This window comes from Notamacropus eugenii, chromosome 4 (assembly GCF_028372415.1).
Source record: "Notamacropus eugenii isolate mMacEug1 chromosome 4, mMacEug1.pri_v2, whole genome shotgun sequence".
NCBI classification, from domain to species: Eukaryota; Metazoa; Chordata; class Mammalia; order Diprotodontia; family Macropodidae; genus Notamacropus; species Notamacropus eugenii.
The window spans coordinates 64,812,648-64,833,495 of NC_092875.1; the positions used below are offsets into that span (position 1 = coordinate 64,812,648).

The 20,848-nt window shown below is 39.8% G+C and overlaps 1 protein-coding gene across 12 annotated transcripts in view; it reads right to left on the bottom strand.

Annotated features, from left to right (window-relative positions):
- The window catches only part of CSNK1G2 (casein kinase 1 gamma 2), a 97,683-nt gene that overhangs the window by 69,499 nt on the left and 7,336 nt on the right, over positions 1–20,848 (bottom strand). For 3 of the 12 annotated variants that reach the window (XM_072601504.1, XM_072601502.1, XM_072601498.1), the window contains exon 1: positions 142–14,792. The exons of the other annotated variants lie outside the window; for them this stretch is intronic. The gene's annotated coding sequence lies outside the window, so the exon portion shown is untranslated. Of the gene's footprint in view, positions 1–141; positions 14,793–20,848 lie in introns of those variants that run through there. 12 annotated transcript variants of the gene reach the window in all.

Consider the following 20,848-nt stretch of genomic DNA (forward strand, 5'->3'; position numbering starts at 1 on the left):
TTAAGTGTTTTTTTTTAAAGTGCCACATTCTGGCCCACCACTTGGAACATTTTCTTTTCATGGAAGCCCCATGCAGTTGAAGAGCACTGGATTTGCTGCAGGAGTGTCTAGCTTTGAATCTCAAGCTCAGATTTTGGTTACCTGGGAGACTAAAGCAAGTGTCTTCGCCTCTCTGGGTCTTGGTTTTCTCAAATGGACTATAGGAGATCACTAAGGTCTCTTCTGTTTCTTAAATCTTTTATTTAATGTGCCTTCCAGATATCAAAATAATCCTAAATGCCATCAAATCTATGTGACCAGGGACATCAGCTGTTTCACCTGTCAGGTTCAGCTAAGAATCAAATTGAGATGTATCTGAAAACAACCTATAAACTGTTTAATACTAGACAAACATAAAAGCATCAGGACATTTGGCACTTCCTGAAACATTTTCCATCTTCCTGAAACTAGAGAAACCTATTTTCTCTCTCAACACTCCCCTTTCAATAACATCTACATATTCAAAAGGCAAACCCATTTCATTTCTGATTTTAACTTAATCAAGTTATGCTATGCCTTTGAGACTGACTACTTTAATTATCAGATATTTTCTCCCCCATCCCTGAAATTTCATCCACTACTTGAGCCTATTTATTTGTTAACTCCCTTTTGTGACATCAGGTTATCATCCATGCCTCCCAAAGGCTTGACCAATTACAGTGCTGCCAGATTATGACATCAGATACAGACTAAGCTGCAATAAGACATTGCTAGGCAAGTGACTTTTGTATCCAAATGAGGCCCATGGTAAGGAGCAGCAAACCGAAGACAAACATGCTTTTTGTCACACCAGCAGAAGTGTTTCCAGTTTTCCAGAGACACAAGTAGATTCAAACAGGACAGTACCAGTTACTTTTATGTGTTGCTGGGTAACATTAGGCCAAATCACAACAGGAAAGAGCAACAGCACAAATGAGGTCAGAAATTCAGGCTCCATGAAAGATCAGAGAAGGCAGCAAAGTCATAACCATGTCAAGTTAGTCTGGAAGACAAGTTGTGGACACCCTAATCCAGATAGTACAGCAGATCCCAGCCAGAGTCAGGAAAAGTGAACAAGCTAGGAGGAACATGAGAGGAAATGTCGAAATGAGGGCAAATGGAAAAGTTCAAGTACCACAGACCCGAGGAAGCTGGAATCTCACAAGTATTTAGGTGGACAAGCTGATTTCAAAAGGGAGAGAAATCAAGGAGCAGGAATCAGAAACCCAGATACTGCCTGAGAATACAGATAGACACTGGGGCTCAGACAGGCATGAACGTGTGTTTTTGGATTCCAGGCAAATGCCTTTCTTTCCTAGTCCTGATGCTACTTCCTTCCTGGGGTTTCCGCCTTGCAGTATAAGACTGCCTGGGTCAGCGGGCCAGGACTTGAAGTTTTTACCCTCCAGTGTGATGTTTGCTGCATGGCCTGGATTTCAGGGATGTGTGTTCTGAAGAGGTTCAGAGAACCCAGGCCCAGAAGGACTGATTAATATCCAGAAATTCAATAGGACAAGAAGCGAGTGGGCCAGTCCATAAGGAGCACTAAGAGCAGAATTGAGACTCCTGACCCCTCGAGCAGAGGCTGGTTTTACAATCACAGCCGACTAAAGCTGACAGGTTCCAACTTCACAAGGATCACTACTTGGTCACAGCAAGAGCAGAAGACATGGAATTTTTGCTTGCTTTGTTTTTCATCACTTGCAGCCCTGGATAAGAAAGACTAGAGCAGAAGTGAATGACAAGCCACAGAAGTGACAGCCCCTAAACACAAAGTGGCAAAAACATCATGCCACCATCAGGCCCCTAGCCACAAAATACGAAAACCAAGGACTGGGTTAGGGAACATGTACTTTCACTGAAATGCCCTCTGCCAGTGGAGACTGGCACCATCTCTACAACATAGAATTTTTGAGTGTGGCCTGAAACACTGAGAAGAGTAACCTGAACAGGACAATCCAGTCCAGATGTGATAGAGGTGAGACGTAAACGCAGAACTTCCTGATCCCCCGACCAGCTCTTCACCCACTTCTCTGAGCCTCTCCAGAACACAAAGCTCCGAAGTTCAGGTCGTGCAGCAAGCATCACACTGGAAGGGAAAAACTTCAAGTCCTGGCCCATTGACTCAGGCAGTCTTATATATACTAAAAGGGGAAATCTCAGTAAGGAAGTAACATCAAGTCTAGAAAAAGAAAGGCCTTTGCCTAGAATACAAAAAAACACCTTTATGTATTAAAAAAAAAATTCTCCATTCAAATTTAATCATGTGGTGCCACTTAAAAAGGAAACACTAATTATTGGGAGGAAATGTTAAAAAAAATGTTTCTTTTATATTTATTATTTTTTTCTATTAACAATTCCTTATTTTTTCTCCCTCCCTACAACTACTTCCCACTGAAAATTAAAAGACAACAAACCCTGCAACAAATATGCACACTTAAGCAAAACAAACTCTACTTTGGTGTGTCCAAAAATGTATGTCCCCATTTTCCCACCTTGAGTCCCTCACTTCTGTCAGGTGGCCAGCCTGCCTCATCAATAACCCCCTAGAATCACCGTCAGTCATTGCACTGATCAGAGTTTAGTTTTTCAAAGTTGAAACTCAACTTTTAAAGATAGAACATTTCTAGAAACAGGACTAGAATTTCTTCCCTAAATTCCTTTCATGAAAGAATCACAATGTTATGGTCCTTTCAGGAAAGGACCTTAGAGCACAGAATACATGTAACTTTCCCAGAACTTACCACAAGCTCCTATCTTATAGTAGGTACTTAATAAACGCTTATTGACTTGAGTCTTCTAGTTTTAACATTATGAAACACAGGGACTTAAATGCTTGTGGACCTGAACTGATCTTTCTACGGTTAGTAGAGTACATCCTACCATTTTGTTTAACAAACATCCTGTGCTTCTTTAGCCCCTTTTCTAAATAAACTGAAGTGTGTATTTGTTTGCACACACAATACATATACACATATACATACATACACATATGAATAGATGGATGTGTTTATGTAAGTTTCTGTTCTTTTACAACCAGGAAGCAAACATCAATAGCTTTTGGTTTCCAAAAAGCCTCGGTATTTGAGGTTCGTCACAATCCTGCCTCTACCTACTACATAGCTTACCAGTAGTACCGTCTGGTCGAACTAGATGAGTCTAGCAAGTACTCAACTCATAAAGCATTTGAAACTGATACAAAGCACTTTCCTCAAAATCCTACGAGATAGTATATATTATCCTCCTTCTATAGATGAAAAAAACAAGGCTCAGGGAGACATGGGGTGACTGGGGACCACATATTTAGAACTAGAAGGAACCTACTAGTCTAAGTCTCTCATTTTACAGATGAGGTAACTGAGGTCCAGAAGTGAAGTTGCAAACAGAATTAAGTAGGTCCACGGAGAGACAGGAATCACAAATCCAATTCTTCTAACAACACTCTTTCCACTACCCAACACTGCACCTCAGGTTTCAAACCTTTGCTCTTATCATTTCAACGTTTGGGAATGCTCTCTCCCCCATGCTGCTCCAAATCCTACCTATTTTCTAGAATGCTCTCAACATCTATTTTTATTCAGCAAGTCATCATGCATCTTCTTGTGATATCTGTCATTATCCTGAAGCATTATCTGATTTTTTTTTTATCTAACATTTTACACACACATGCTTCTCCATCTTCCCTACTAGACCCTAGGCTCCTTAAGGAAAGCATCTAGTTCAAACTAAATTAGAATTCCCACCATCTCCAAAAAGAAGTAATCCAGGCTCTACTTGAACATCTTCAACAAGGTGGGACCTACTATAACTATCCCAAATGCTACTTCTGGATAGCTCCATGTTAAGATGAGGTACATGGATCCATAATAGATGAAGGGCTAGAAGGGCTAGGAAGAGTTAAATAGAAGTCTTGTCTCTGACACATACTTGCTGGGTGACCATAAGTAGGTCATTTAATCTTAGTGGCCCAGGCAAATCTCTTAACTAGTTACAAATGCTGCTAATTTGTACTGGTGAGGGGATTTTTCACATCAGGAATTTTTAACACGGATGAAATCACAAGTCTTGACCAAAAAAAAAAAAAAAAAAAAAAGGTGAAAGCTTCCTCTTTGTAGCTTATACCCACTGTTCCTAGATCTGCCCTCCAGGGCCAAAGCACAAGTAACCTCTCTTAAACACAAGAGTCCTTAAAATATTTGAAGACAATTATCATATGCTCTAAAAACTTTATCTCTCTAGACTAAATAGCATCAATTTCCTCAACACTCCTTGCATGGCATGATCTTTGGCCCTTTTGCCATTCTAGCCTCCAATGATAAAATGTGCACAATTCTTTCCATCTCCCAATCCAGAGTACAGAATATAAAATCAAGAGATACTTATGGATCTGATTCCACAACATATTCTACATCCGGAAGTAATGTTTCATAAGAGGCTGAGTAACAGGTGTTGAGAAAAGGCTACTGGACTGGGAGGCAAGGACCTGGGTTCATACTTAATATTTGTGTTACCCTGGGCAAGTCAGTGGGAAATAATCTTGAGTCCTCACTTTTCTCACATGTAAAATAAAGGGGTTAGGTTTCTGTTGATTGGGGAAAAAAATTAATAAAGAGAATGGGCTGAATTTTCATCAACTGAAAAAATAATTAAAAAATAAAACATGAAGGGGCTAGACTAGATAATCTCTCCCAGCTCTGACATTCTAGGGGACTATATTTTAGAAATTAAGAACTAATCAAGTTCAGATATAAGGATTCTATGATACTGAATTCAGTGGGGAACGTATTTTTGGCAACGGCTTACTCAATGCTACAGAATCGTGTTTCACTTTTCTCCCTTATACCTGTCCACTCGGTTTAATTATGAACTTGAAAAGAAATAGTCCAAAGCACTAACGATAGCATAATTGGAGCCAGATAGCAACAGGGGCCTTCCTGGAGTTCCTTAGCCATCAGAGCTGCTATAGCTAAGAAGTGAGATCGAAAGAGCAAAGAGGAAAGTAAGGAATGCGAATGGTGAATGAAGGGACCACGAGACGCTAGGTTTCTGCTGATACAGTACCTTAGCCTAGACAATGCACATGTTCAGCTCCCTCTCTGACTCTTAGCTACAGTACTTCCAAATCTTCAGTAGACCATCACTGACTTCAGTGGATAACACACTACCTTTCTCCTCTCCCCACCATTTTCTCCCTTTTGCTTCTAAGACAACCAGATTTGAAATCAGATGACCTCGGTTAGAATTCCAGCCCTAGTACCACCTACACAAACTCGGCAAGTCATTTTCCCCTCTCCAGGACCCAATTTCCTCATCTTTCAAATGAGAAGATGTGACTAGAACAACTCCAATTCCCACCAAATCTGCCAAGTACAGAAATTAGCTAAAATGGCAAAACATCTCACCAATTCCCACTTCTTCCACTCCTCTTTCTCTCTTTCACACACACACACGTATGTATACGTATATACACGCATATGATATGTATGTATATGTCTATTCCCTTAAAAATAAATATTTACAGTTTAAAAGAAGCAGTCTCCAAGTTACAGTCATAAAAGCAGGTTAAACATTGGCACTAGATAAGCAGACAGTACACTTTAGAATCACCTGGCCTTTGCTGCTAGGCTTTGGACTTTGACTCCTGGCCCACAACAGAAACCATCATAGAGACCTGGCCTTCTGACATTCCACCCTAAGTGTCCTACCCGCCTTGCTGGATGATGCCTTCTAAGGTTTCCCCTATCTCAGAGGCAACTCACAATCTACAAGCCAGGACTACACCCTGAAAAATGACGAAGTACAGAAAGGCAGCAAGTCACATGCAGCTCCTGTTTACTGGAAAATATAATGCATTTAAGAGGAAAATTGGGAAATAACTGAGCTTCAAACTTCAATACTTATTAAGCATCTACTAATATGATGAGAATTATACTTGGTCCTGGGAAATACATTAGTCCTTAACTTCATAAGCTGAGAATCTGGGGGAAGGAGAATATGAGAGCAAGGCATTGATCTCTCAAGAATACTGAGCCTCCCTTTCAGGTCTGAGATTTAATAGAAAACAAAATCAATACTAGCAAATTGGGGTAACTTCATCCATATAAGTGAATAAATGAATCTTGTTCCTGCCATTTCTAAAGAATTATTAATACAAAATAATAATACAGCCATAAAAGAAGTAACAAGCAAACTGGGGTCCAAGTGGGAAAAGAGCATTTCCAGGTTAGTATCAGAAGACTTTGAGAGAAGAGGTGGCATCCAAGCTGAGTTTAGAAGACAGGTAGAATTTCAACAGGTAAACAGAACAGGACAAAGGAGAGGGGGAGGGTTTTCAAATAGAAGCAATAATGAGCAAAGGTCCAGAGGTGGAACATATCACAGGGAGGGGCTACTGGACCATGCACTTTCACTGGGGAAAAAAAATACAGAGGTTAGTGGGATGAGATAAGGCAGAAAGGGTAGGAAGGTGCCAGACTCCAGAAGCCCGGGAATGGCTAAGGAGGAGAGACTTGGAGCGACTGAAGGGTCTGGAGCAAGAAATGAAGATAGATACAACAAACATTTTTCAAGTGTTTAAATATATGGGACCATCAAGGATACCAAGGTTAGATAAAATTAGCTCCTGCCTTCTAAGAGGTTAGACTGGATGAGGAAACTTAACTTAGCCATAGATGAAAGATGAAATGGATGGGAGTTGAAACTGCAGGCAGAGAGACCAGTTAGGAAGCAAACACAACAGTCCAGGTGAGTGGTAATTAATGAATGTCTAATAGTGTAATGGTAGCAGTAAGAATATAGGGCAGCTAGGCAGCTCAGCAAATATAATACCAGGCCGGAGGTCAGGAAGACCTGAATTCAAATCTGGCCTTAGACAATTACTAGCTGTGTGACCCTGGACATAGCACTTAACCCTATTTGCCTCAGTTTCCTCCACTGTAAAATGAGCTGGAGAAGGAAATGGCAAACCACTCCAGTATTTTTGCCAAGAAAATCTAAATAGGGTCATGAAAAGTCAGCCATGCCTGAAACGACTGAGAAACAAGAAGCAGTAATAACCAAGTGGTAGGGACAGGATTCCACTTAACTTCTAGGCAGTAGAATCATCCGCCAAAATTAAAGTATTTAGGTTTTGTTTTTTAATGCAGTGGTCAAATGAGTTAACAATTATAAAACACTTAGCACAGTGCCTGGCTTACAGTAAGCACTGTGGAAATGGCAGTTATTACTATCTTTACTGTTATTTAGTCCGGAATTATCTTCAATTACTCTTTGCCATCCCTATTCTCTGGGCCTCCGGACCAAAGTACAGTCACTGCAGCAAATAAATAAGCCCCTAGTCCTTTAGTCCAGGGAAGGAAATCAAACGTGTCCCAAATCTGGCATACAACAAGATGACCAGATTTCACCAAGAACTGGCAGCTTTGTTCAGACTAGAATCCTGGGCTTGGAATGAACTTGGATGAGAAAAAAATTACATCTTTATTTTCACAAAACTCTAACTGAAATTTAGCATTTCATCTTCAACTATGAATTTAGGTAACGAACTACAGAAATATCAATAGTACCTATGATTGTCACCCATGGAAATCAGATATTTTGACATCATATTACAACTGTTGCACTTCTCAAAATATCATACACTCATCACTACTTCAAAACTACTATAGTTATACCCATGATTAGGTTATATATGACTAGTCTTCCTATCCACAGACTGTATTTCACACTTATTGGTTTCTCTTCTAATCCTATGTATTTTTATTTTATGCATTTTAAAACATTTCAAAACATGCTAAGAAGGGATCCAGATTCATTAGACTGCCAAAGGAGAAGGAAGAGGGTTATTTTGCTCAGTTTCACAGGTAAGAATGAGGATAAGTGGACAGAGGTTGCCAGGAGTAAATTTTGGTGGAGCAGACTGCCTTGTAAGGTCATTAGCTCCTGGACATTGGAGGTCTTTAAACACTAGATGACTACATATCAGGGATGTGGCTGGCAGGGCCTGGCACATAGCAAGCACTTAATATTTTTCTGATAGATTCATATTTCAGATAAGGATTGAACTAGATGATTTCCAAGGTCTCCTTTGGCCAAGGAATTCTATGAAATAAAACCAGCATATCCTGTATAATAAAAACTCACATTAGGAAGGTGGCCTGGCAGTACCAGATTTCAAGCTACATTACAAAGGAATAATCATCCAAACAATCTGGTACTGGCTAAGAAACAGTGATAAAAATAAGTGGAATAGATTAGGTACACAACACACAATAGTAAACAACCATAATAATCTAGTGCTTGATAAAATGAAAGATCCAAGCTTTCAGGACAAGAACTCACTATTTGACAAAAATTGCTGGGGAAATTAGAAAGCAATTTGGCAGACTGCTGTCTCACAATACATGCCAAAATAAGGTCAAAATGGGTACATGATTTAGACATAAAGGATGATATTCTAAGCAAATTAGGGAAGTATGGAAAATTTTATCTGTCAGATCTATGACTAAACAAGACAGAGCATCACAGGATATAAAATAAATAATTTAAAGTTTTGCACAAAACCAATGCAGCCAAGATTAGAAGGAAAACAGAAAACTGGGAAACTAATTTTATAGCAAGTTTTTCTGACAAAGGTTTCATTTCACAACTACATAGAGAACTGAGTGCAATTTATAATACAAGTCATTTCTCAATGGATAAATGGTCAAATGATATGAGCAAGCAGTTTTCAGAAGAAATCAAAGCTACCTAGAGTCATATGAAAAAAATGCTCTAAATTGGATTAGAAGAATGCAAATTAAAAGTACTCTGAGGTACCACTTCATATCTATCATATTGACTAATATGACAGAAAAGAAAAATGACAAATGTTGGAGGGCGTTTGGAAAAATAGGGACACTAATGCAGTGTTAGTAGAGTTGTGAACTGATCCAAACATTTTGTGTAGGGCACAGATTAAAACAATCCAAGATCCCTTTTATTGGGATTGTGGGAGAAGGATTCTCAGACACCTGCCCCCAAACACAACTGTGCATTATGATCTCACCCTCCTTGAACTCCTTTATTGTCAACATCATTCATTTTGCACTTCTATATTTTACACTATAGTGGAACAGGTGTTGGTCACAGTTCTACCACTTAAACTGTGTGACTCCAGAAAGCCACCTGCCTTGTCTGAGCCTGAGGCTCCTCATATATAACAAAGGAATACCTTTATAACCAGTCCCAATCTCCCTCTCTTGAACTTCAAGCCCAACATAATCAAATGCCAGTGGGTCATCTCCACCTGGATGTCCTATTGACATCTGTAACACATACAGAACATAAATCATCTTTTTCACCTAAATCCATCTATCATCCAAACTTCTCTATTTCCCAAATTTGAGGATCATTTCAGTCACCTAGACTCCCAAACTTCAAATCTCTCTTTCATCAGTCCTAAATGATTGTTGACTTGATCTCCACAACCCTTCTGGAACCCATTCCCTTCTCTCCACTCACTCTGCCATCTAGGCCTTCCTGATACAAACAACTGGAAATTGAGGGGATGCCCATCAAATGGGGAATGACTGAACAAGTGTGGTATGTGAATGTAATGGAACACTACTGGGCTATGAGAAATGACAAACAGGCAGACCAGAAAAACCTGGAAAGACCTATATGAACTGATGCTGACTGAAATGAGCAGAACCAGGAGAACACTGCACACAGTCACAGTGAGACAATTGACTTAGCTCTTCTCAGCAATGCAAGGATCTAAGACAACTCCAAAAGATTCAATGAAGGAAAATGCCAACCACATCTAGAGAAAGAGCTACAGAGTCTGAATGCAGATGAAAGCAACCATTTGCTCTCCTTTTCTTTTGTTGTTTTGTTTCTTCTTTCTCATGGTTTCTCCTATTATTTCCAATTCTTCTTTACATCATAACTAATGTGAAAATGTTTAATATGAATGTATAAGTAGAATCTATATCAGATTGCATGCCATCTTGAGGAAGGGGAGGGAGAATATTTAAAACTCAAAATCTTATGGAAGTGAAGGTTGACAACTAAAAATAAATAATTATTTTTAAAAAATAAAAGACCTTCCCGATTCCTATCTCTCCCCACCTCTCCAAAATATTCTTCAGTTTCCAAAGTAATGCAACTAAAGCATAGGTCTGACTATGCCACACCCCTCATCAAGAAGCCCCATTTGCTTTCAAAACACAGTAAAATGCAAATTTTCCCATTTGCCTTTAAAGCCCCAGAATTTAGCTATGGTGTACTCACAAAGGCTTCATGCCTTTGCATAGGTTGTCCTTAATAACTAAAAGGCACTCCCTTCTCACTCCACTTCTGAAATTCTCAATTCCTTTAAGAATTAATTTCAGAGGCCACAGCCCACAGAAAGTCCCTCTGGATCACCCTGGTTGTTCATGCTTTTCCCATCCTCAAATTATATTTTATTTGTATTTGCTTAGGATTACATGATCACAGATTTAAAGTGAGAAAGGACTCCAAATGCCATCTAGTATAACCCCTTCATTTTACAGATGAGGAAACTGAGGTCCATCTATCAGTTCACATGCTGTTTTACCCAGTAGGACATAATCTCCCTAAGAAGAATTATCTATTTTCAGCTGTTTCTGTAGTTCCAGCACCAAGCAGTGCTTGCATAAGATAGGCACTTAATAAATGCTTGCTGACTTAAAGAAAATTACTATATTTGTACTGGCTACCTCACAGAATTTTAAGCATCCCCAAGAACATTAAATTCTTCAAGGGCAGCAAGTCAACTTATATCACCCATACAGCACCTACAACAATGACTTGCATATATCAGGCTCAAATATTGATGCTACAGATTCAGCAGTTTACTGGATCATTCTATATACATATATATACATACATACATATATATATACATATACACACAGCAAATAGCCTTTCAGCTACATTCCAGTGCATAACATTAACACATGCCCTGCAAAAAACTGAAAATTGAGAGGATTGCCCATCAATTGGGGAATGACCAAACAAGTATATGATTAAATGACAAGTAGAACGGTTTCAGAGAAACCTGGAGGAAGTTACATGAACTGATGCAAAGCAAAGTGGACAGACCCAGGAGAACACTGTACACAGTAACAGCAATATTATACAATGATCAACTGTGAATGACTCAGTGGGACGATGATTCAAGACAATTCTGAAGGATTTAGGATGAAAAATGCTAGCCATCTCTAAAGAAAAAACAGATGGAGTCTGAATGAAAATCAAAGCATACTTTTTAAAACTTTATTTTTCTTTGTTTTTGTCTGTTTTCTTTCCCAACATGGCTAATATGGAAATGTTTTGCATGGCTGGACATGTATAATCTATATCAAATTGCTTACCTTCTCAAGGAGGGGGAGGAGAGAGGAGGAGGGAAGGAGTTTGGAATTCAAAATTTAAAAAAAAGAAAAAAATTGTTTTTACATATGATTGAAAAAAAATTAAATTTTAAAGTTGTTTTTTTTTAAACATGTTCTGGGGTATAACAGTCATATTGTGACCTGTAGAAGCAAACCTGAAAAGGAATCCTATTTAGTAATAATGACCTTTGCCCAATCCTAAAAACTCCTAATCTCCCCTTAGCCCACTGGTTCTCAACATGTAGTCCAGTCTTTCAGAGAGTTCACAAGGTCAAAGTTATTTCATAATAATATGAAGATGTTTTCATTTTTAATAAGGTAAATGTTGATAGATATATCCACAAAATTACAAAAGCTCTTTGGAGAGATACTAAATAAATCTTAAGAATGTCAAGGGGAAAATGACTAATATGGCAGTGTTTTACATGATTGCACATGTATACTCTCCATCTACCAACTTAAGGAGGCGAGAGAGGAGAGAAAGAAGGATAATTGGGAACTCAAAACTTTAAAAAAAAAAAAAAGCAAATGTTAAAAACTTTTAACATATAATTGGAGAAATCATAAACATTAAAATTTTTTTTAAAAAGAATGTCAAGGGATCCTGAAACCAATAAATTTGAGAATCACCACCTTAGTCTTTACATGGTAATTTATGGATTACCATGGGCAAGTCATGTCCCTTCTGTAGGGCCATCTGTAAAATGAGAAGGCTGGACTGGATCACCTTTCAGTTCTAAACACTGTTCTAGGATCTCATCCAACTCACAGAATTTCAGGAGTTGTAGGAACCTCAAATGCCATGTATTCTACCCCATAACTTATTGAGAATCCTGGCTACATTTCAACAGAAGTCTTACGAACCTTCACTTGAGGGGAATCTCTAACTCCCCAAAGCCCATTTCACTTGTGGAAAGCTCTGATTGTTACAAGTTTTTCTTTACATCAAGTCTCAATCTGCCTCTCTGCAAGTCCCCCATCCTCCCACTTCCACTCCTCCTATCCTGCCTTCTGAGGCTAAGCTGAATATCTAAACACCCCTTCTACACAGGAGTCTTCCAAATACTTCAGAACCATTAGCATGTCTGTCTCCCCCTCCTTCTCTTTTCCAGGCTATACACTCAAATTCCTCCCACCAATCCTCACGCAGCAGGGTCCTTCATCATCCTGGCCCCCCCCTCCTCTGTATGCTCTCCATTTATCAATGTAACTGATGCCCATTACCGAACAGACTACACTATAGTGTAGTCTGTCTAGAGTACTACCTCATTCTATCCATCATTTCTCTCGATGCAAACCAAAATACTAACTTTTTTGACTGCCATCCCACAACATACTGCTGATGAATATTAAACTTAAAACCCACTAAGACCATGACATTCTGTGTTTTCAGGTCCTTTCCCATGTTTCATTGTGTTCTATATTCTAACGATCCTTTCCAGCACTAATATTTTATATTCTGTGAGCCTTTGAAGCACTTATATTCTACATTCTAAAATTCCTCTCTGATGGTCTACGTTCAAAGATTTCTAGATTTTAAATTACAAAATAAACGCTTCTAATTCTGACACTGTGTTCTAAATGAAAAATTCACTCGTAACATAAAGCAGAAAAACAGACATTGCCCCTAAACCTGAACACAGACCTAAAAAGCAGACAGACAATTCTGAAGCCTGAATCAGTGGTAGGCAGGGGATTCCTGGCTACGTAAGAGCCCCACTTAGTGCCACAGAGACTCAGACTTTCAAGGAATTTCACGCCAAGAAGTCCAGTTGGAAAGAACCTGTTGCCAGTGTAACACTAACCTTGCTCTGGAAAGACTCTGGTGACCCAGGAGGGTGTAATTACATTTGTTACAGACACATCCTGCTGACGATGAAAGGTGTGATGAAAACTTCAAAATTCACTTGGGCATGAAGGTGGGAGAGCTGACTTTAGAGGTGGTGGTTGAGGAACACTGCAGTTCCTACCAACATCAAACTGCATCAGGTGTTTGAAAGTTGCTTTCCTGTCATATTTGTCATGGGGGGGTGTTATCTTTGAAATAAAGTAAATACATGCAAGGGGTAGGTCCCTGCAGGTAAAGTTACATTCTGACATCCCATCAGCAGAGATGAGAATCCACTGCCTTTTAAGGCAACAGAGTCTATTAAGCAGCTTCAAGGCACAGTGGGTCTGAACTTCTGTTTTAGAATTATAGCAAAAAGCTGAGGAACAAGGAATTCCAGACAGCTGAAGGTTATTAAATACTTCCCAGCATTCTTAAAGAGCATACAATGAACATAATTTAAACTTTTCTTGACAACTTAAAATCACCACTGTAACATCTTATGATATTGTGGTATGTGGGGAAGAAAAACAAACTTGGGAGTCAGATGAACTGAGTTTGCCTCATGGTTCCTCCACTTACTCATGTGACCACAGACAGGCCAATCAGCACTGTGTGGTAGAAAGAACACTGCCTTGGGAATTAGACAACTTGGATTTATATACAGACAACTACTCAAAACTTGCGTATCATCATCTTCTTGGGCAAGTCACTTCACTTGGCTCCAAAGCCTTAGTTTCCTCAGCCTTCAAATGAGATGACTAATTAATCTTTAAAGTCTTTCCCTGTTCTAACCCTAAATGCTTCAAAATCACTTCAACCTTATAAGGCTTAGCTAGCTAATCTTTAGTAAGAAAACTCCCACAGTCAACCCAAATTAATTCATTTCTCCCCTCAAATCGGATTCACTCAACTACGGTCTACAACTAATGGCTATTTTGTACTTCTGTAGAACTCTTTCTTGAGAAGTTTTACTTTAGAGAATAGCCTGCATTGAGTCAAAAGGGGCGTGAGGAGAAGAGGAATGTGATACATTAGGAGACTGGGTCTTGACTATGTGTCTTCGTTACAAGGGTTCGGTTTTCCTTTTTGTTTTCAAGGAGAAGGAGAAGGGAAAGGGGAAGTGGGATAGGGGTCTCCTCCTAAAATAAAAGAATAGAAGGAAAGCCAGGAGGAATCACAAACAAGATGACTTGGAAAGTTCCCTGTGGAATTTATTATATGCTTTTGAAAAGAAAACTCTACAAAAGAAATGTGCAAATTCATGTACAATATTCTGTTCATTTGTATATGGAAATATTCTATTTGATATTAAGTTCAAAATAAAAAATATTTTTAAACCATACCAATACCACCTACCACAAAAATAAGAATGTCTGCTGCTAGTAAATACCTTACATTTGCACAGCACTTCACAGTTTACAAGGCACTTTTATATCTACTTTTTTAAATTCTTAAAACAAATCTTGGAGATAGCTGAACATAAACACTATCATGCCTATTCTCCAGGAGCAGAGGAGAAATAAAATCTCTTAGCACTGAATTTTCTTCCAATAAAAAATGAGAGTTGCTCACTGAATCAGGCAGACACCAAGAGCTGTTATTTCAAGGAGATTCAGCAACAAGACAGTATCAACAGCAGAGGCTGGGAAGGAAACAGAGGATGCCTGATAAATCATTGTGGAATTTCTTTACCTACAAATCTGCATAAGCTCTCAGGCTACAAAGGGGTGATTTTCTGAAATCCATTCCAGGAAATGTCATGAATTTTCACAACACTGTGTCTACATTTTCCCCAAGCACTTATATTTAATTTGTATTATGTCTGTAAACATGTCTCATCTCCCTTACTACCTCCCTAGTCCTAGCCAAATCACTTAACCTCTCTCAGCCTCAAGTTTCTTCATCTATAAAATGAGGATAATCATAGCACCCAGGGTTGTTGTAAGGGTAGAATGGGATATGTGTAAAGTGATTTGCAAACATTAAAATGTTAGATGAAAGCTAGCTATTACTACTACTACTATTACTAGTAGCTCCATATCTTAGCTTGTTATGTTGCAGATAGTAGGTGCTTATTAAAGTATATGACTTGGTTCCAGAGACTACAAAAAGACCCAGCGAGAACCTAACTGGCTACAAAAAGAGATGTGAAAATAGAAAGAAAAGCTCCTTCTACCAATTCAGGCCTTCTTCACCTTCTTGGTAACATAAAGACAAAGTCTAGAGTTGCCTAGAGCACTGGGTTAAAAGTCACTTATATGGGTTCACACAGCTCCATGTCTCAGAAGCAGGATCTGAACCCAGCTTTTGTCTAATGTGCTAAGGTATCTCAGGTGCTGGAGATAAAAAGATTACAAGGGCATACTCTACTAAGAGAGACCCAGCCAGACACAAAATCCCTGAGGCTCACCTCAGGGTCATTCCTGATGCTTCCCCTTCTTTCTTAGCATCCATTATACAGTTTCCAAATCATGTGGATCTACTAACCCAGCTGCCACTCTAGTTAAGCCCCCCATGGCTGCTGCAATTGGAGGCTTCTAACTGGTCTTCCTGTTTCACTTTCTTCCCTCTTCAAGCTATGACAAGTATGTCCCCCATACAGCTACCAAATTGTCATTCCTAAATTCAAAGTGTGATCACTTTGCTTCCCTGATCACAGGTTCCCTGAACCTGCACAGTTCTTGTGTCCCAGGATAAAAAACTAACTCTTCTCTTAGACACGGAAAGCTGCAGCCTACCTCTCCAGACTTACGTCCCATCATTCTCCTCACAGAAGGCTCCAACTGAAGGATGGGCTATTTGCATTTCCCCGTGCACAACACAGTCCCTCCAGTATGTCCTTACTCAAGAGGTCTTGGATACTCTTCCCCCAACCATAACTTAGAATCCCTAGCTCCTCCATGAGGCCTTTCCTCATCCCTCCCCCAACTATAAGCATTCCCTTGGTCCCCAACAAAACTACTTTGCATTTACTCATCAGTGTACACAGTGCCAACAGTAAAATGTAAGCATCCAGAACGCAGAGCCCTGGTCCATGTTGCCCCCTGGCAACCTGGAACCCCCAGCACTCAAAGACAACAGCACCCAGGGACCTTCAGCACCTGAGGACCCAGGGAAACCCAGCATGATCCCTTGCATGGAACTGTTCTTTGACAAATTCTTGCTGCCCAGCACTGAATTCCTGGCGGTTTTCTGAAGTGGCACCTGGCATCGGCCTTAAAACCTAAAGAGCATTTCAACAGGTGGTGAAGGATGGGAAAAGAGACATTTTCTAACACAGAAAATGGCTGAAACACAAGCACAAAGGGTTGGATTTTGGGGAGGACAGGTTGGTAGAGGAATAGGTAGTCCCATTTGGCAGCGGCAAGGGCCATGGATGGCCTCCGGGTTTCATGCCTCCTGCCTCCTCACATTCTAATACTTCCTCCACAGAGCTGCCAAAGTGATTTTACTAAAGCATATGCCCTTGTGTACTCCAACTCCAGCAACTCCCTATCACTTCTAGGCTTAAATAGAAACTCTTTGGTATTCCAAGCTCTTTCCTCACAAACTCACCTCAACTTACTCTTTCAGTTTTAATACATATTGCTCCCCTCCACATTATAGCCTAGGCCAGAGTTGTCCAAAATGTGGCCCCTAACAAATGTAACTGGGAAACAAAAATACTGATAATGCTAACTGATGGGTTTTTTAAAGTCAACATGCATCCCCCAGAGGGGGATTTTGAGGGGGATTCTCCCTGTGTCCTGGCCCTCATACAAGATGTTCCCTCTCACATCCAGGCCTTTGCACTTCCTCTTCATTTCTGTCTCGGACAATCACAAGGTTTCCTTCAAATCTTAGTTCACGCACCACCAAGACATGAAGAACACCTGTATTTTCTCCAATCTCAGTGACCTCTCCTCACCCAGAACTGTCCTATATCTACTCTAAATCAGACTTATTTATGTATATTTGTCTGCCTGGCAGAATGATATACACCTTTTTGAGGGAGGGGTAATTTCACTTTTGTGTTTGTATTCACAGTGCCTAGTAAGAGGCACTTTAAAAATACTGATCAAGAAGAACTCTGAACTTTACTCCATATTCTATCTACAACTACTGAAGGGATTTAAGCCCTTCTGTAATAAAGGAAGAGTGCTTGCTAAGATCAGATCTCTACGTCAGATAATTAATCTGGCAGTGGTATAAATGAAGGATTGGAAAAAGAACAGGCTGTAGGAACAAGTGGATTTTCAGAATTGGCAGTTTTGCTCTCGAACATGAAATGGAACAAACCTAGACCCTTCCTTCCATTGCAACAGCCATCAGACATCTTCAGTTGCTTCAACTCATCCTTGTCCACTGTGGTCTTCAATCCTGTCCCCATCCCATGACTACATGGGTTTGTCAAAATTCTTCCCTAAATGTAGTACTCAGAAGACAACACAATGCAAAATGGCAATAAAAAGGCCTGTACCACGAAGGGGTCAGTGGAAACAGAGAGGAGACAAATAGAGACATTACAGAAGTAATGTCTTAGAACTTAGGGTAACTGAAGGGTTATTAAAGATGAAGGAAAATAAAAAATCAAATACCAAGGTTTCAAACACAGTAGATTGGTAAATAAGTTTTACCACTTACAGGAAAAAGGCACAATAGCTATCTGAAAGGTAAGGCCGTCTGATTTTAGCAGGATACTTATAGTCCAAGCATGCACATTAAATGCAGATATATCCATGTTAAGACACTGCTGGCTTCCAATATACTGTTATCTATCTACAGACATGAGGGTCCTTACCAAAATAGTTTCCAGACTCCCTTACTATTTCTGGTAACCGAAGAGCTCTAGATTTTCAAAATGCAAGACCTAAAATTTTATTTAACACTCCAGATGTGGTTTGACCAGGGTAGGGACCATTATTCTCCCTGAGCACAATGCCTTTGTACCTAACCTATTCAGAGAAGTTATCATGTATGAAGACTCCATGAAAATAAGAGGATAGTGTACCAAGCCATTTAATTATGTTAAAAAGTCCATCAAAAAGCTTGTTCAGAAGTATGAGTTTCTGACCACAGAATATTTCTGTCTGAGTGAGTTGTGATGACAATACCAACCCATCAAACAAATACCACATTGATAGATAACGCCCCTTTCCCCCAAGACAGAAACAGCTGACAATATATAGATCTTTGAGGTTTACAAAGCATGTTACCTAATCTCATTTAACAGAACAACCCTAGGGGTTGGTAGGAGATGATGGAAGACAGTTTTATTATTCCAAAGGTATGATTAAATGTCCATTTTATAGATCTTTTTAGAGACAAGATTCAGACTCAGAACTCTCCTAAGCTTATACTTCTTGAAAGCAGGGTCTGATTTCATCTTTGCATCCCCAGTACTTCCCCCAAACATAGGGCTAAATGTCTGAACTGACTATATGCTATAGCTAAAAAAAAAAAAAGAGATCTCTTTGAAAGTAAACAATATAGGTAAGAAAAATAAAGCCAACTACAAAGACGATAATCATGGTATACCTGTGGGACACAGCTAGTGCCAGGGAGTACAGTCCATGCTCAACCACGTATCACAGAAAGTACCCAAACAAGCCTAATACAGAAGCAATATTTGAGGGCTTCTGCCCTCAAGGAGCATATACAGTCTACCTCAGACAATCAGCTTAAATGGCTTCCACCACTGTTCAGTTTCTAGGGTCACTTTAATCAGCTTTATTAATGCTTGGCCAGAAATGGTTCAGAGTGCTTTCTTGACTAAGAAGCTCTGGCATCCTATGGCAGAGAACCACTAAAGGTTAGAGCAGATAGAGAGTCCCCAATCCAATAACCCCTCCTCGAATCTGACAGCCCACTAAACAAGTTTCAAGCAAGAGAAGAAATTTGCCCGAAGTCACTAGGCTACAAAGACCTGCACTCCAAGTGTCCCGACTCCCAGTTTACCACATACCATACAGGACACTCAGTATGACGCCTCAATTTTAGGGCAGGTCAACATAAGTACTCACGCTTTATGTTTGGCCACTAATGAGGACTGTCAAACTCACAAATACAGATAAGTGCTGATGGACAAATGATTATTATTAGAAAGTGTCAAATAGCCCTTATTTGACTAGGGGATGGTAGCAAGCAGACCTGTTCAAAGTCCCAAAAGGAGTAGTCAGCCATAGCTCTATGGGGGAAACAGTACAACTACCAACCTTAACACCCTTTCCCAGACATCTGAGAGAATCCACTTTCTAGGGGACACTGTAGCCCCAAAATATCTTCAGAGTCCAGAATAGCCATAGTGCCCTTCAAAGCACCAAGATTAGAAAAATTCCAGCTTCTATTCCAGCTTGGATTTAGGGCTTTTTCCCAAAGGAAACATTTGGGGAATATCTCAAACCTCAATTAACCACAAAGTAAGATCACCAGAGAAGGAAGGGAAGAGTCTTCCATTCAGCAGTAGTTAGTTACTCCTAGAACAATGTTTCCTGAATGGAGTTCTACAGAACCCTGATATTCCATACTATGTGAATAGAGGTTCCATGAGAAAATGTCAATGCTAATTGTTTTGTCCTATAATTTATTTCTTAAAGTACTTCATGTGGCAATTTTTGAGCATAAAATAGGTTTAAATTTCATCCATCAAGAATTCCATGACAGATGAAATTTTCATGGCTAGCTACCTTTTTATCCTGGGATTTTTCCCCTACACCCCCAAACTTTCCTAAGATTTATGGATTCTGTTGATATACTTTGAGTCCAAGTGTTTCCTGGGTACCTTTGTGTTGAAACTCTGTCCTAAGGGTTGGTTGGCAGCTTCTGGGGTGAAGGCTGCCTCAAGCCAGAAGCTATTTTTTTTTAACTTATAAAGTAGCCTATGATTCCTTTGAATCACTGTGCCCAAATTTTACGTCCAAGTCAATAGCCCACAGTGCTTCAATGTTACATGGTCTCTCATGATATGGCTAAGCTAGGTTCATGACAACCACCCACTTTAAACAGAAAAGGACTGGTAGCAGATGTGAGCAGAAAGAAGAAATTAAACGTGGTACTCTATTTCAGATCACACTTACCCTATTACACATGACAACACTTGGGGGAGGAGATCACAGATTAGGGCAGAGGTCCCCAACAGGACAACTGGCAAACCTAGGGTCAATCACTAAGGTTTGAAAGGAGGTGGGGGCAGAGAAAGGGGAGGAGAAAAGAAATGGGAGTAAAGAACAATCACTTTAAAAAATGCCAATATGGTCTTCTTCCCACCTGACTAAGGATAAGGAGGCTGGAAGCTCTACTCCACTGGGTCAAATAATCATCCCCAAGAAGGAAGTCTTACACTTTTGGTCACTTAGGACACTCAACCTTTCTCACATCACACTGAAAATAAATGGATCCTTGTATTAGACTATGACCTAGCAAAGGGAGTGAACAGGGCCCAGCCTCAGCAAGTAGAAATTCCTCTGGTTGGAGCCTACACAGAATGCCAGGGACTGAGGAAGGAAAAGAAAGTATAATGAACCACAGAATGGCATTAGGCCTAAATCCAGTGAACATATTTACTGGCAACTGGTGTGAGAAGACTCAGCTTCTTCAGTCCAAGGTGAAAAGCTCAATGTCCACA